This window comes from Maniola hyperantus, chromosome 17 (genome assembly GCF_902806685.2).
Source record: "Maniola hyperantus chromosome 17, iAphHyp1.2, whole genome shotgun sequence".
In the NCBI taxonomy this organism is placed as follows: Eukaryota; Metazoa; Arthropoda; class Insecta; order Lepidoptera; family Nymphalidae; genus Maniola; species Maniola hyperantus.
The window spans coordinates 6,250,875-6,263,941 of record NC_048552.1 but is presented as its reverse complement, the minus strand read 5'-3'; the positions used below and the strand labels follow the sequence as shown (position 1 = coordinate 6,263,941).

Sequence of the window (13,067 nt, the reverse complement as noted above, 5' to 3'; positions counted from 1 at the left end):
AATTATAATCGTTAAATAGTCATGCGGCAATATTAATAATAATTATTATTATCAGGTTTTAGTAGTAATAACCGAGACTGTTAGATTCACGTGCTCTCTGCCGCATGAAGGAAATGTCAAGTCAAAGCAAAAATATACGGACCACCAGAAACGATCAACCATTCCATTGTCAAATTAGGTCAACGCTGCTTAATCAGTGCAGTCGACAATCAAGGGTATTTAACACTTTTTTGAAAAGTGTCTTAATTTGATCCAAAAAATTTACAAAAATTTTATTCGATCGATAAGTGCAATAAAAATTTGAACTTATATCTGTTCAGACGGATAAAGTTGGAATTAGAGCCGCGTCAGCCGCCATTTCAAAATCCAAGCGGACGAAGTCGAGGGCATCAGCTAGTATTGCAATATAATTAACTAGATGATGCCCACGACTTCGTTCGCGTAGATTTAGATTTTTAAAAATCCGCTTTAATATTCCGGAATAAATAGTAGGTAGCCTATGTCCTTCCGCGGGATGTAAGCTAACTCTGTACCAAATTTCATCAAAGCAGATAGACACACTCTCGCATTTATAATATTAGTATGGATTATATTATTGAATCTTCGCTATGTTGAAAGGATTTTAATTCCATTTTTTCTTGGTGAATTTGTTAAACACCAATACAAAATGCTCCACTAGCGACGCTGTCACCTGAACAGATAAATTGATGCCGCTGTAGGTTACACCAAGCATCAACGCCTACCTACTGAGAACTGATATTACCTATCACCCGAACCGTTTGGTTAGCTCTGGGTTAGCTCCCACGGGTGGAAAGGTTAGAATAAATCTTAAGCGGAGAGCAGAAGTTCGAGGCAATAAACAACGAGGCTTCTCGTATTGCAATCCCATTCCCATAGGAAAAGTAATGCGAACAGTAACGTACTGACCACAGACTTGAGGTTGCAGTGTAGAATACGAAACTAGACCAATGGAAAATTGGTACAGAATTTATAGTTGAATTATTATATTCTTTTATCGGCTTCATACGTTAAAATATTAATATTTTTTATCTTTATCGTTTTTCTATACGTTTTTGTATATAGGAGTATCTAAGTTAGGTATTCCAAGGTTTTACAATGGCGATAGGAGCGCACTATTCTGAATCCTTAGGTGTTCGTCATCATTTAAGTGGAATCTCACTTGTAGTAAAGGCTTTTAAAATTGAGTAGGAAAATACCTATCGAGTCTCGTTAACCTTATGAAATTCTAGTCTAAAACAACTTTTGTCAAGGGCTTGTAACTTTTTTACCTAGGCCTTCATTACAGAATATGTCGAGAAAATGCACTATGTATATGTGTGAGGTGCCTAGTACACGTTAGCCTAACGTACCTACTCGACGAATGCATTCGAATTTCAAAGTAAGTACACATACACAGCTTAGCGTACCTACACATGGCGTATGCAGAGTTGTTTTGCCAACTGGTGTGGGTTTCGATCTGTAGTTTTGATACACACTTTGAAGGATCTTGGCGCATTTTGCCAACACCATTTATAATAGGGGTTCCTTGGTGCAATGAATTATAAACACGGCGCATACGTAACGTCAAACGCAGAAGTCGAATACTATTGAAATATAATATTGTGCTAGGTTCTTTATCGTCAAACTAACGCTGCGTTTAGCGTAGGCAGCGCATATGCATTGTGTTTATTTATATGCACCAAGGATCCCCTACCTTTACACGTTGGCCGGTACTAGGCAGACGCGTTGGGCCAACGTGAACGGGAAGCTTTATAATGCACAATAATCGTAATCAATTGCGTGGTGCTAACACGGCCCTGCCTCTCGCGGTATTGACCGTGGCGAATCACAAATAACGTGACAAATGGCAGAAAAACTACGCGCTTCCCGTTAATTCCTAGCGACAATGATTATTATGGGGGCACGAAAAAATGCCTTTTCAGAACATAATCATATTTCTGTGCGGCGAAGATGAAGATTGTGCTAAGTAAGTAATTTGTTACTGCAATAAAGGTTTGTTTCGAGTTATTTTTTTCATAGCAAGAAGACCCTGTTAAAATTGCACTTAGGTTCTAGTTTATATTAAGGGAAGAAAATAAGAGATGGAAATGTAATATTTTGCTTTACGTTTTCTAATTTTCATTTCATATTCTCGTTAAATGTATAAGGTAATTAATATTAATTAATTACTGAAGTGAAAGACCGCAAGCTCGTTGATGTTTTTAATAAGGCGGGTCGTCAATCAGACTTTGCTCGGCGTTTGTTTTATACTAGCTTATGCTCGCGACTTCGTCCGCGTGGACTACACAAACTTCCAACCCTATTTCACCCCATTAGGGGTTGAATTTTCAAAAATTCTTTCTTAGCGGATGCCTACGTCATAATAGCTATCTGCATGCCAAATTTCAGCCCGATCCGTCCAGTAGTTTGCGCTGTGTGTTGATAGATCAGTCAATCAGTCAGTCAGTCACCTTTTCCTTTTATATATTGAGATTCACAGGAATCTCAACCCCACCCGGGTGTCAGTAACAAGCGGTGCCGTTAGGACACCACGATTGTTGGATTCGAGTGGTAATCATCACCATAATTTCAATAATTCGTGATTTTCGTGTCAGTTTGATGAAAACATCCAGCTTAGCGGAAATCAACCTTAAAATTGATAGATTAATGCTCAGAATTGAATTAGCGATTGTAGCATTTTGCAACTTTGTCCATTTGAAAATAGTTTCACAGGAAGTCGACAAAAACGTAGAGCAAACGTATAGAGTACTTCGTTTATTTATGAACTTGAGAAATGCGCAGAAACAAAGTAAGGAACTGGAAAATGATGGTACAAAGAGCATTGTGGCTGTGTACCCTAGTGTACCTACTTGTAACAATTTCGATGCCTACACAATATTCTAGATTTGTAACAAATCTTTAAAAATCAGTACTCTTATTATAAATGCGAAAGTGTGTTTGTTTGTTGGTTTATTGGTTTGTTGGTTTGTCTCTCAATCACGTCGCAATAGTGCAACGGATTGACGTGATTTTTTGCATGGGTATAGATAAAGACCCGGAGAGTGACATAGGCTAATTTTTATCCCGGAAAATCAAAGAGTTCCCACGGGATTTTTAAAAACCTAGTTCCACGCAGACAAAGTCGCGGGCATCAGCTAGTATTACATAATTTAATATCTAGATCCGACATCACTACGTAATAAATTGTAGCTTACGCCTATCTATTTTAATGGTCAATGGCTAATAACTCAATACCTTCACGTTATTGTTAGTTAAACTTAGTGTAGTACTTGGTGTGGAGACCAAGAAAAGATACCAACGACGGAAAACGTCTAGTGCGAAAACGGACCAAGTTTATTTTATTTTAAGTTAGATCACACAAAAAAATTAAATTGTGGTCATGAACTAATGATTAGTATTTTCAATATTCGAAGTGGGGTATCATATGAAAGGGCTTTACTTGTGCATTCTAAAATAGATTTTTTTTATTTTTATGCATCATAGTTTTTGAATTATCGTGCAAAATGTCGAAAAAATACGACTGTAGTACGGAACCCTCAGTGTGCGAGCCTGAGTCGCACTTGGCCGGTTTTTTGTAAAAGACGCCAAGATGTACAGCCATCATCGCAGAAGCAGCAATGATCCAATAATTGGATAAGAGAGAGCAGGTATACGTTGATACTTATCGGAATTAAATAAAGCTTTTGGAAAGTATCATTATCAAGCTTATTTGCATTGTATAGTTAGTGGCAGCTAACAATTTGATCAAGTAAATGTCTTACAATCATCGCAATATACATGGATGCTTCTATTAAGTTGAAAACGAATCGAATGCTGTTTTACTTAGCAATGTAAATCGAATGTAAATGATTGTGAATGTAATTTCTATTGCAATTTGCTTGTTCATCTTCTATTATTCGTATTCGTAGCAAATGCCGTGTCTTACTTTTATTTTAATTCTATGGGACCATTATTTGCCTCGTTTTGCGACTATGGTATTTGAGGATAAGGACTTGAAACTGAGCTACTTTTACTTTTCTAGGTACTTTTAAATTTTAGATCGTTAAAATCATTCCTATTTTAATTTTTTCAAAGTTGTAGGTACTTATTGGGGCCGATTCTCTAGGCGGTTTTCTAATTTTAAAATGTCTAATATTAGACTTAGAAAGGTGTGTTATTCTGAAAACCCACTTAAATGACAGGTCTAACCTAAAATTGAATTTGACAGCACTAAACTATTCAATTTAGATTTTAAAGAGCAAAAGTTATTCTGTTGCACGAACTAAATGCCTAAATTAAGAAACGTCAACCTAAAATTTTCTAAAATTAGAGTGGACCTCGCGAGGTGCCCACTAAATTTAAAGAGTCTGCTTAAATGGCAAAATGGACGTGTTTTGAAAGAAATATTTTTATTTGAGTTTAGAATTGTTATATTTAAGATAAAAAAAGTGTATTTTAAGTATTTTAATTTAATTTAAACTTTATAAAATGGAAATATACGTGGTTTCTCTGGCTCGTCGTTAATTCGCAAAAAATAATTAGGTTGGTTATCTACTTTGTTGTCTAAGAGTATCAGACACCTCCACAGACATCCTGGCGGCTTCAGCAAGGCAAACCTAAGATCCTTAAGTCTCCTTATTTCTTAACTAGCAAGTGGCAGCTGTTCGAAAATACTGTGGGACTAGGATACTTTTCTGTAGGTACTTAGCTTACCTACCTACCTAATAAAAGTAGCCTATAAGTATATCCTTCACTAGTATGTGTCCTTGTGAAAAATCTCTGTGCCCAACTAGGTTAGATGCATAAAGGAACATACCCAGAGACAAAAACTTGCATAGGTAGCTACCTAAATATTAGTGTGAACATAAATCTTTGCCAATTAGGTATGCCAAGGTAAAACTTGATGCCTTGTTATCATTATCAATGAGATTAATTCCTACTACCTACTACTTATTGCTAAACATATCAAAAATAAAGCAGAATAAGTGTGGTGGTAGAGTAGGTACTTATAATAAAGTTTAAGTTCTAAAATCTTAATGAGTTCACCTAAAGGTTTATTTATAGGCTAAATTAACAGATTTTACATTTAGTTATGTCTTATACTTACATACCCCTAGTATTGAACTAAGTACTTGAGTAGTACCCAGTTACTTCTTTATTTTCAACTCAGTAGATACCTGCTTGAAATACTACCTATTACATGCATAAGTAGGTACTTATACTAGCTACAGTACAGTATAGATAACTACAACTAACTGACATAATAGCCTGGGTTCACTTTAATCATCTGATAAGTTTTAGTTGAGAAGTACCTAGTAGATACATCTTGTAATTCCTAAACATATCATGATAGGATCTTGTTGAGTTTACCTATATAGGTATACCCATACCCATATGGGTATCACATTTCAGGACTAGCTGACCTGCCTGAGTTGTACCTGCCCCAGCTTTGTTCGGGTGGAATAAGTACCTATGTAAGTATCTGAAAATTATGTCGTAGTGGTCTATATAGGTACTTAAAGTAAACGTTCCTTACATGCAAATTCTCAAGTTTTTAAACTCAGCAGCTTAATAAATTACTAGACTCAGGAGTCAGCAGCTTATATGCTGATGTCAGTCAGTCAGTTTATATTTTTACATTTACATAATATGTACAGAAGAGAGAGAGAAAAGCTAGGACTTCTCCATAACATCCTCAAAAATGTGTGAAGTCTGCCAATCCGCACTTGGTCAGTGTGGTAGATTATGGCCAAAACACCTTATTCTGAGAGGTGACCCGTGCTCAGTAGTAGTGACCCGGCGATGGATTGATAATGATGATGATGATGATGATGTACTGACCTAGCTACCTGCCTTTAGGTCACAAGAAGTATATAGGGTACTTCTAGTACCTAAAGTGATCCTATAATGGTTCCTTTTGAGGTATGGAACCCATAGTTAGAAGAGAAATGACGTCAAAAAATAATTTGATTTCTTTTATCTTTTCTAGATCTATTTTATTGAAAACGGACTAAAGTTTTCTACACATTCCTATAATTCTACAAATTAATACAGAAATCTATAGACTCAACCTTTATTTAGTTTGAAATCTATAGATCTCTGACTTTGCATAGACTTAAGATACTGATAAAAGAGACAGAGTTATATCATTGGCATAAATCTGTCTCGTTTTAACTGAAACTTACGTCAGAGCAAAGTCAAAGTATGCTCTCTATACATATCTGTGCTTAAAGTATTATGTTTTAACTATGTCTAGTCTGAGCTAATTCAAAGTATAAGTACTCTATAGATTTTAGCCAAAGAATATGCAAACCTCAAAAAATGATTTTATAATTGTTATGGTGAAGACTGCATTGAAATTGATATAAATAGGGACTGAAAACTAATTTTGAACTATTTATACCTATAGATTATAAATTTCATTTTTCAGGTAGTACTAGTACAACTAAGTCATACTACAGCTGCTCAGTATGATGAAGGCAAGAATTTCCTAACAAAAGCAAGAAAACTTCAATCAGATAATTAACAATTACTTTTATTAAATAAAATAATAAAATATATACATATGTTTCATTCTGTACTGTACATAATTAATATTTATTTCAATAACATTTAAATAAAAATTAAGTTTAGGAAACAACTGTTCATTTTTGGCACGGAACATCTTTTTAACTCGCAGACTCCATATACTTGGTTTCATGAAATGGACTGAAATAAAAATTATCAACGTTGAAAGTTTGTTATGATGATGTGTTGAAAGGTTTAATGTATCCTACACTTAAATTTTTTGCTATGCATACTAGCTGTTTACTATGCAATTAAGCATCACTTTCTTTAACGGTGAACCAAACCATTGTGAGGAAACCTAAATGCCTGAGAGTTCTCCATAGTGTTCTCAAAGGTGTGTGAAATCTGTCAATGTGCACTCGGCCAGAGTGGTGGACAATGGCCAAACTCTTCCCGTTTTGAGAGGAGTCCCCTGCTCAGTAGTCAGCCGGCAATGAGTTGATCGTGTGATGATACTAACTGTTGCCTGTAATTATTATTTTTATATAGGTATGCTACACTTCCATTTTTTGCTATATTATAATATGTACTAGCTGTTTAATAAGCAATTAAGTATCACTTTCTTTAACCGTGAAGGAAAACATTGTGAGGAAACCTACATGCCTGAGAGTTCTCCATAGTGTTCTCAAAGGTGTGTGAAGTCTGTCAATCTGCACTTGGACAGAGTGGTGGACTATGGCCAAACTACATTTTGAGAGATGAGCTGGCAATGAGTTGATCATTATGATGATACCAGCTGTTACCTGTTATTATTATTATTATACACGTAGGTATATACATTCAATCTTGATCTTGTAGGTACTTTCATGCCTTAAATCACATTACCGCCTTAGTTTGTTGAATTCATAGCAGAATTCATGGATACCTCGTTCCACGTCCTTGCACGCCAGATTTGTAAGTATACCGCCCAGTTTCAGAACTTCCTCGCTGTATATTCCTTTACCTGTATATTCAATGTACTCTGTGGCAGTCAGTTATTTAGGATGATTGCTTTTCATCTGTTTGCATTGATTTCCTAGCAAGAGTTTGACAATTAGGTACCTCGGTGATTTCAAGGTAAGGTAGGTAGGTAAGATTTCAAGCAAAATTCTTTTTTTTTATCTATTTTATGCACATAACCACTATTTTCACAAAGTTTTGTAACAAAAACTAAGATTCTTTAACCACAAAACATAAAGAAATTAGGTTAGAAATTATATTTGCAACAAAAATAATAGATCTGTTTTTTTAACTGGTTTTACGGCTCTGGGTTCTAGCACTTTTGATCAAACACTTAAGCCTACTTCACACGATAAAATGAACAAAACTTCAATTTTCGACACTTTTATTGTGATTCGACCTAAATAAATCAAGTAAAGTTATTATTTTTGTATTTCAAGTAACATCGTTCGATATTTTTCGCAAAAAATAGTTTTAAGATTAAAGGGGAAAATCAAACACAAATTTAGTGCAGTTCTTGTTATCTTAAATAGCAACACTTACTATTCAATTCAAACGTTATTTTAGACGGCCATTTAGGATGTTTAAATTTAGTTGAAGCAAAAAAGCGAATGCAGTTTAGAAATAGAAATCCTAAAATTAAAGAATCTAAAATTTAGTTTAGGTTTAGGTTAGAGTACAACAGAATTAGCACCATTGTCTGTCTATTTGTTTATTTGGCTTTTTGTCCGGGCTAAACTGCTAAGTCGAGATTATTTAACTTTTTATCAATAATTGTCTCTAATGATGGAGGTAAGAATACTTACTGACTTGTGCAACCCAAAATAGCTTGAGATGCAAGGGACCATAAGAGTAGGTACATAATATAGTATTAAAAACTTGAAGTCTAGCGCACAATTTCGCCTGCAAAATATGTTAGTAAACTTAGTATCCATTTAAAACTATAAAAGTCTAACTAGGGTTGAGTCTTACATCATAATAATTAATACTTCGCAAAAAACGTGAAAGTCGCAAAATCATACTACAAAGTTGCCTATCTTTCAGCGCACGATGAGATTGTGGTTTTTACAAAGTAGGTAATTAATGAAACACTGATGGAGCGACCACCCAAGGATCCATTTAGTTATTACAAGTTACCTAAGGTACACATAAATTGGATTCCTTTTTTAGATACATAGGTACTTATTACATTTATCTTTACGTTCTAGCAATGCACGATTGTGAAGAGACAACATAAAAAAATATTGTTTAAGTTTAAGTGAGATATACAGCTAAACTTAGAATAACAACCAGCTAAAGTTTATCTTTAGCTGGTTTTATCTTTATCTTTATTTGCTACTAGGTGATGCCCGCGACTTCACCCGCGTGAGTTTTGGTTTTCATAAATCCCGTGGGAACTCTTTGATTTTCCGGGATAATTTTTTTTACAAAAAAAATAAAAACCGACTTCGATACACAAACACTAAAAATTTAAAAATAATTTAATTTATTACCGAATATATTATGTATACAAGAGTTAATATAGTTCCATAATAATACTTTTTGGTGCCGGTGCCAATTAGCTTTAGCTGCGCGAATCGTCTAGACTTCATATTTTTATGAGACTCCACAATGGCACCTCATTGGCACCGACCCCAAAAAATATTATTATGGAACTATATTAACTCTTGTATACATAATATATTCGGTAATAAATTAAATTATTTTTCAATTTTTAGTGTTTGTGTATCGAAGTCGGTTTTTATTTTTTTTGTAAATTTTTTTTATTTCTCAATTTTTAGTGGCCCCATGGAATTATGCTATGACTAGTTAAAAATCTACTGTTCACTAAGCTATTACACAGATCGCGAGCAATTTACTCTTATCCGTTGAGGAGTTCCAGTATCTATCTTCGAAGATGTTCATCAGATCTTCACCAAATTTAAATGGGACCAACTTTGAAGTATATCCTTTCAAACAAAAAAAGAATTTTCAAAATCGGTCCAGACGTCTTCGTGTAATCGGGGAACATACATAAAAAAAAAAAAGATTCCGACGAATTGAAAAAAAAGGAGGAGGCTTTTTTTGAAGTCGGTTAAAAAGTAGCATATGTCCTTCCCCGAGGTGCAAGCTATCTCTGTACCAAATTTTGTCAAAATCGTTTAAGCGGATGGACCGCAAAAAGCTAGCAGACAGACAGACACACTTTTACATTTATAATATCAGTATGGATGACATTAAAATCGTAATATTGGCAATTGTATATTATAAACTCTGAGCTCATCGGCTCTGATGCTATTTTTCAACTTAACGTTAACAGTGTCCGTAAAACTAGTAAAAATATGTCAAATAATGATGTTTTCCCGAATGTTACAGTATCCATACTAAGTGACTGACACTAGAGCCTATGTAGCTACTAGCTATGCTGTATCCGCCTAGCGTAAGTTTTGAAGTTAACGAACATGTCTCCAATGGTCCGCCCCATTATTTTGCCAAATTATTATGGAGATGTCAATCCATATCAAATGGACCCGAAGTCCATGAAAATGGTTGAAAAAGATGGATGAATGGATGAATGGGAGATTTTATTTTATTTTTTATTTAGAACAAAGCATAACAAAGGCTTAGAATTTTCAAACAAGAACAAAGGGGACACTTGACGGTTACGTTAGTTCCGATTTTCGCCACGCGCCGAAATAGCCTTGTCGAACTGTAACTGTTATTTTTGACATGTGGCCTGTCAATAATACCTATACCTAGGTAGTATTGATCCAAGTATTGATTAGACAAACCTAGGAGCGACAGAGCTTCGGGCATTGAGTATAGAGTATAACATAAACACGTTCATGAATGCAGTGATATTAGCACAAATACGTAAGTGGCAAGCATTTTAGTAAACGTTTCACGTATTCTGTTTTGTATGCACTCGGTAACAACTCTTTCCTGCTCTCACTTGCATTTGGCCGACATAATCGACCTTGAAAGTGGTCTTATACGATGAATAGCGTATCGAGATCCTTTTAGCCGTTCTGCTTTTATAATGCAAAAGGCTATAACTTTCATTATTATATAGATCACTTTCAAACTTTGTAGCGGAAAATGTATCGCTTTGGAAATTCGCTTACGATATAAAAGTGATATAATGAAGAAAGTTTAGAAAATACTAGCTGATGCAAGCGACTTTGCGTGGATTTAAGCTTTTAAAATCCCGTGGAGACTCTTTGATTTCCGGATTAAAAAGTAGTCTATGCCACTCTATCCATGCCAAAAAAACATGCCGTACCGTTGCTCCGTTGCGGCATGATTAAAGTACAAACCAACAAACAAACACACTTTCGCATTATAATAACGGTAGTGATTAATTATTTGAAGAAAAGGGAAGTAGGTAGACTATATAGTTCAATCCACCTTTTTTATATTTGCTAAATCAAGTAGGTACTACGTTCAGACTCTTCAATGCCTCTGCTTTCTACAACTAATTACATTATTGATTAGGCATTTCTTTCAATCTATCGCGTAATATGTTACACAGCACCACATTAGCTTCATCAATATCAAGAGAAAACCTGGTATCAATAAAAAACCTTTAAGATAATATTCAAATTAAAGTAAGCAAGTTCTTTTTCGAGTTCAGTTTTATTGAAGCGCAGTTGCACCTACCACAGTCTACAGCTACAAGAAGTGCGAGAAGTATATTTTTAGGTTTTGCATCTATAAGTGTCACGACACACCTGCGTTAATGACGTCGCCGAAATTTTCGGTTGACCTTACACACTTTTTGAAAAAAAAACGCGCCAAACAGTATGCGAGTTTACGCAGCGACTTTTTAGTACCTATAGGTAAAATAGCATATCTTGGAGGCAAAATATGTACATCAATGAAACTTTGTTTAGAACTTTATCTTGGCACTAGAAATGAGGATCTGCCGAGTGCTACCAAAATTTAGGGGTCCTATCCCCTCCCAGAGGGTATTAGCCCAGGGTGATTTAAGCAATATTTGAATGAAACCTCGAAGTAAATAACGTAGTTATGATTTTTGGCACATGTGTTCCCTTAGACATTTCTCCTCAAAAGTCCACACCCCTACGACTTCGGCTTCCCCCCTTTGCCCCTCAAATGTCTCACCGTGGTTTTGCGTGATTTTCACAAAAACTGATAAAGATAAACTAAAAATTATGTACAAAATGGTTATTAAATTAATAGAACCTCAATAGCCCAACGGTTAAGGAGCGGACTGAATTCCGAAAGGTCGCCGGTTCAAACCCCACCCGTTGCACTATTGTCGTACTCACTACTAGCACAAGCTTTTCGCTTATTTGGCGGGGAAAAGGGGAATATAAGTCATAATGAACAAAGCTAATATTCTTTATAAAAAAAATATTGTGACAAGATTTATAGTTTCGGAAATATGCTTACCTACTTTGCATGAATTTTTTATTATTTGAAAAAACTGTCTTAGTTTCTTGCGATTTCGGCAACAACTACAAGAGCTAAGAAAAAATTATTAAGATTAAAAATAAACTTCATTTAATTATCTACACACTTCAATTACTCTTTTCTCCATGAATAAATACGAGAATAAACTGACTGTTAGAAATTGCCGTTACATTCTACGAGTAGGCCCTTCAACGCCCACGATCGCTTCAAGTCGTTTACGAGGAGCACAATCAATTTTCATCTGATCCTATTTTAATCTTGAATACTTTATAGGGCTTTTAGCACTAGAAGGTTCCTTTTTGTATTTTTTATGATTCGAGAGTTCGCGAAACTTTTGTAAATTGTAAAGGTACGTGGGATAACTAGCTGTGATTGAATAGAAACCATAATACACCTTTTTCTATTCTTGTATTAATACTAGTATTTTTTAATGTTTTGCACTTGTTGATCTTAAAAGAAGCCAAAAATCTAAATAAATGCAATGTAAAAAAGATGAAAAGTCAGTGGGAAAATCCGATATTGTAATCTGTGAAGTTCTTTCATTAAAATCTCTTTACTGCATTAAGAATAAATAAATCCTTTTAATAGAAAGTTGAAGATTTCCCGGTCGATTTGCCTCGGTAGAAGTTTTTCCTGGATCACACGCGTAACCGACGGAACTTATCATTACGCTATTGAGTGATAATTACGTAATATCTTCGTTTGTGAGTAAAAGAAACACGAAGATGAGGAGTAAAAGTGTTGCCGTATGTTCGCACCATTATCCCACCGCCATTATTAAGTCCTGTTACTTCTGAACCGTGTTACCTGGAGTATCACATGCGAAACTGGATACGGGCCTAATGGACATATAATCAGCTAAGTCATTAAACGTAACGCAAGAGATATAGGTGTTATATTTTATATCCACTGAATCCAAGAAATCATATGCAAAAGTTATGCTTTTAAATACGCAAATGTCGTTGCGTACTAAGAATGTATTATACTCGTAGGTTCTTGACACATAGTACTTAATATCTAAGGTAAAGTTAACTGCGGTCTTTTTTTAGGTCATACGGTAGTGTGAACTGTGATTATTACAGATAGACAATCTAGCCTTTACTAAATGCGAAAGATAAAGTAAACAACATAATATTTCTTTGAAT

At 34.9% G+C, this 13,067-nt stretch overlaps 1 protein-coding gene across 1 annotated transcript in view; it reads right to left on the bottom strand.

Moving 5' to 3' along the window:
* Positions 1 to 13,067, bottom strand: part of LOC117989940 (elongation factor-like GTPase 1) — a 149,973-nt gene that overhangs the window by 48,570 nt on the left and 88,336 nt on the right. The gene's annotated exons all lie outside the window — the stretch shown is intronic.